This window comes from Oncorhynchus gorbuscha, linkage group LG10 (genome assembly GCF_021184085.1).
Source record: "Oncorhynchus gorbuscha isolate QuinsamMale2020 ecotype Even-year linkage group LG10, OgorEven_v1.0, whole genome shotgun sequence".
NCBI lineage: Eukaryota > Metazoa > Chordata > Actinopteri > Salmoniformes > Salmonidae > Oncorhynchus > Oncorhynchus gorbuscha.
Genome location: NC_060182.1, coordinates 2157210 through 2162209, shown reverse-complemented (window position 1 = coordinate 2162209; position 5000 = coordinate 2157210). Strand labels below are relative to the sequence as shown.

The following is a 5000-nucleotide window of genomic DNA, read 5'->3' as shown; positions in this document are numbered from 1 at the left end:
GGACAGGCGGGAGGCTCTGGCAGCTCCGGACAGGCGGGAGTGGGCTCGGGCAGCCCACAGGCGGGAGGCTCTGGCAGCTCCGGACAGGCGGGAGGCCTCCACAGCTCCGGACAGGCGGGAGGCTCTGGCAGCTCCGGACAGGCGGAGGCTCTGGCAGCTCCGGACAGGCGGGAGGCTCTGCAGCTCCGGACAGGCGGGAGGCTCTGGCAGCTCCGGACAGGCGGGAGGCTCTGGCAGCTCCGGACAGGCGGGAGGCTCTGACAGCTCCGGACAGGCGGGAGGCTCTGACAGCTCCGGACAGGCGGGAGGCTCTGGCAGCTCCGGACAGGCGGGAGGCTCTGGCTCAGGTCTTCAACCTGACTTTGCCACACTCCCCAAGTGCTCCCCCAATTTTTTGGGGGGGCTGCCTCTCGGGCTTCCTTGCCAGCCGTGTTCGTGTTGCCAACTCCATTCTCCGGTACCCCTCCTCACATTGTTCTAGAGAATCCCAGGCAGGCTCCGGCACTCTCCCTGGGTCGACCGACCACCTTTCTACTTCCTCCCAGGTTGTCTCATAGTCCAAATAGCGCTGCTCACTTGTCCAGGAGTCCCTTTCACCACGCTGCTTGGTCCTTTGGTGGTGGGTAGTTCTGTACCGGCTGTTAGTGGGAGAAGGTGAGGACCAAAGCGCAGCGTGGTACGTGTTGATGTTTGTTTTATTGACACTGGGCACTGAAATAAAAAATAACAAGGGAATACTTGAAAACAGTCCTGAAAGGTGAAAAACACTAAACAGAAATCCAACTAGATTTTAGATGCACTATTGTTAAGTGACTGTCCCACTGGATGTCATAAGGTGAATGCACCTTTGTAAGTCGCTCTCTGGATACAAGAGCGTCTGCTAAATGACTTAAATGTAAATGTAAATGTAACTACCCACCAAAACCCATGTGGAAAAGCCACCTAGTATGGTTCTCAATCAGAGACAAGGATAGGCAGCTGCCTCTGAATGAGAACCACACCGACCAAACAACAAGAAATACCAAAACATGAAAATGAACATAAGAATGCCCACCTAGTCACACCTTGGCCTAACCAACATAGAGAATAAAAGCTCTCTATGGCCAGGAGTGACACAACACAATGCCACAGATGTTTCATGTTCTAATGGAGTGTTCAATTGGCATTCTGACTGCAGGAATGTTCACCAGATCTGTTCCCAAATAACTGAATGTTAATTTCTCTACCATAAACTGCCTCAACATCAAAGTTAGCGGCAGAGAATTTTGGAAGTATCCAACCGGCCACACAAACACAGAACACACGAACTCCAGGACCCTCCGCACCCGGCTTCTTCACCTGCGGGATGGTCTGAGACCAGACACCAGGCCTTCACCTGCGGGATGGTCTGAGACCGACACCAGGCTCCTTCACCTGTGGATGGTCTGAGACCAGACACCAGGCTTCTCTTCACCTGTGGGATGGTCTGAGACCAGACACCCAGCCTCTTCACCTGTGGGATGGTCTGAGACCCAGGCACCTGGCCTCTTCACCTGTGGGATGGTCTGAGACCAGACACCCGGCCTCTTCACCTGTGGATGGTCTGAGACCAGACACCTAGCCTCTTCACCTGTGGGATGGTCTGAGACCAGACACCAGGCTTCTTCACCTGTGGGATGGTCTGAGACCAGACACCCAGCCTCTTCACCTGTGGGATGGTCTGAGACCAGACACCTGGCCTCTTCACCTGTGTGGGATGGTCTCGAGACCAGACACCGGCCTCTTCACCTGTGGGATGGTCTGAGACCAGACACCTAGCCCTTCTCACCTGTGGGATGGTCTGAGACCAGACACCCGGCCTCTTCACCTGTGGATGGTCTGAGACCAGACACCTAGCCTCTTCACCTGTGGATGGTCTGAGACCACACCTGGCCTCTTCACCTGTGGGATGGTCTGAGACCAGACACCTAGCCTCTTCACCTGTGGGATGGTCTGAGACCAGACACCTAGCCTCTTCTACCTGTGGGATGGTCTGGAAAGACTGCCTTGCCTCTTCACCTGTGGGATGGTCTGAGACCAGACACCAGGCTTCTTCACCTGTGGATGGTCTGAGACCAGACACCTGGCCTCTTCACCTGTGGATGGTCTGAGACCAGACACCCGGCCTCTTCACCTGTGGGATGGTCTGAGACTGTGACACCTTGCCTCTTCACCTGTGGGATGATCTGAAACCAGAGACACTCCAGCCTCTTCACCTGTGGGATGGTCTGGAAACCAGACAACGGACAAAGCTGGATGAAACTGAGGACCATTTCCTGACAGTAATAAAGCCCTTATGTGGGGAAAACGATGCCATCCCAGGCCACGCCCCTGCACAGCCATGAAATACATAAATTAGAGCCTAATAAATGTATTTTAAATGACTGATTTCCTTATAGGGAAAGGGGCGTGGTCAGTGAGTTGTACAATGAATATATTCAACCGAAATGTGTCTTCTGCATTTAAGCCAACCCCTCTGAATCAGAGATGTGTGGGAGAGGAATTGTTTTAATCAACATCCATGTCTTCAGCGCCTGGAGAACAGTGGGTGGTTAGAGCGCTGGGCCAGTAACCGGGGAACAGTGGTGGTTAGAGCGCTGGCCAGTAACCGGGGAACAGTGGGTGGTTAGAGCGCTGGGCCAGTAACCGGGGGAACAGTGGGGTGGTTAGAGCTGGGCCAGTAACCGGGGAACAGTGGGTGGTTGGAGCGTTGGGCCAAATGCCCTGGGAACAGGGGTGGTTAGGTGTTGGACCAGTAACCGGGAACAGTGGGTGGTTAGAGCGTTGGGAGTAACCTGGGGAACAGTGGGTAGTTAGGAGCGTTGGGACAGTAACCGGGGAACAGTGGTGGTTAGAGCGTTGGGACAACCAGGGGGCTAGGAGCGTTGGGGTTTAGAGCGGCTATGGTTAGGAGCGTTGGGGGTTTGTGAGCGTTGGGTGGTTAGGGGCCAGAGCGTTAGAGGTCAGAGCGTTGGGGAGGTTAGAAGCGTTGGGGGTTAGAGCGTTGTGGGGTTAGAGCGTTGGTGGTCAGAGCTTTGGGTGGTTAGAGCTATGGGGGTTAGGGAGCGTTAGCGTTGGGTGGTCAGAGCGTTGGGTGGTCAGAGCGTTGGGAGGTTAGAGCGTTGAGGGTTAGAGCGTTGGGGGTTGGGGACCGTTGGGGGCTAGAGCGTTAGAAACATTAGGTGGTCGCGAGCGTTGGGGGGTTAGCGTTAGGGGTTAGAGCGCTGGGGTTAGAGCGTTAGAGCCGCTGTGGTCAGAGCGTTAGGTGGTCAGAGCGTTAGGAGGTTAGAGCGCTGAGGGTTAGAGCGTTGGGGGGTTAGACACGTTGGGGGTTAGAGCGTTAGGCGTTGGGTGGTCAGAGCGTTGGGGGTTAGCGTTGAGGGGTTAGAGCATTGGGGGTTAGAGCGTTGGGTGGTTAGAGCGTTGGGTGGTTAGAGCGTTGTGGGAGTTAGAGCGTTAGGGGTTAGAGCGTTAGGGGTTAGAGCGTTAGGTGGTGGGACCGTTGGAGGGTTAGAGCGTTAGGTGATTAGAGCGTTGGGTGGTTAGAGCGTTGGGTGGTTAGAGCGTTGGGTGATTGAGCTTTAGGTGGTTAGGGCGTTGGGGTTAGAGCGTTGGGTAGTTAGCGTTGTGGGGGTTAGAGCGTTGGGTGGTTAGAGCGTTGGGGGTTAGGCGTTGGGTGGTTAGAGCGTTGGGTGGCGTTAGGGGTTAGAGCATTGGGTGAAGTTAGGAGCGTTGGGTGCTAGGAGCGTTGGGGGTTAGGAGCCGTTAGGGGTTAGGAGCATTGGGTGGTTAGAGTCCGTTGGGGGTTAGGAGCGCTATGGTTAGAGCGCTGGGGGTTAGAGCGCTAGGGGGGATAGAGCGTTAGTTAGAGCGTTGGGGTTTAGACCGTTGGGGTTAGGAGCGTTGGGTGGTTAGAGCGTTGGGGGTTAACCGTTGGGGGTTAGGAGCTGGGTGGTTAGAGCGTTGTGGGTTAGTGATTAGAGCGTTAGGTGATTAGGAGCGTTAGGGGTTAGAACCATTTGGGAGTTAGAGCGTTGGGTGGTTAGAGCGTTGCCAGGGTTAGACCATTTGGGAGTTAGAGCGCTAGGTGGTTAGAGCGTTGGGTGGTTAGAGCGTTGTGGGAGTTAGAGCGTTGGGTGGTTAGAGCGTTGGGGGTTAGAGCGTTGGGTGGTTAGAGCGTTGTGGGGTTAGACCATTGGGGGGTTAGAGCGTTGGGTGGTTAGACCGTTGGGTGGTTAGAGCGTTGTGGGGTTAGACCATTGGGGGGTTAGCGCGTTGGGTGGTTAGAGCGTTGGGGGGTTAGAGCGTTGGGTGATTAGAGCGTTGGGGGGTTAGAGCGTTGGGTGATTAGAGCGTTGGGTGATTAGAGCGTTGGGTGATTAGAGCGTTGTGGGGTTAGACCATTTGGGGGTTAGAGCGTTGGGTGGTTAGAGCGTTGTGGGGTTAGACCATTTGGGAGTTAGAGCGTTGGGTGGTTAGAGCATTGTGGGGTTAGACCATTGGGTGATTAGAGCATTGGTGGGTTAGACCGTTGGTCCAGTAACCGAAAGGTCAATTGGATCGAATCCCCGGAGCTGACAAGGTAAAAAATCTGTTGTTCTTCTCCAGAACAAAGCAGTGAACCAACTCTTCCCTGGGAGGCTGTCATTGTAAGTAAAAATGTGTTCTTAACTGACTAGTTTAAATACAGATTAAATTTAAAATCTAGTAACTTGGTGATGATTACAGGTGCAACATTGTTGTTCTATAGGACTTTACACATATCTTTATAATTGCAAAATAATTCAGTTGTAACATGAGAGCAATAAAGAACAGTCACTACTTACAACAAAAAGCGCTCAGCTCATTACTATGCAATTCAAATGCATTTACCAAAAAGTGTGTTCGCTCCAAAGTGTAATTACTTTACTGACGCGTTAGTTCTATTAGCTACGTTGACTAAGACGTTACTGTAGCTCATCCGGTGACAACGACGAGCGGTC

At 53.6% G+C, this 5000-nt stretch overlaps 1 protein-coding gene across 1 annotated transcript in view; it reads left to right on the top strand.

The window, feature by feature from the left end:
• Positions 1 to 5000, top strand: part of LOC124045389 (plexin-B3-like) — a 623492-nt gene that overhangs the window by 525522 nt on the left and 92970 nt on the right. The window lies entirely within an intron of this gene.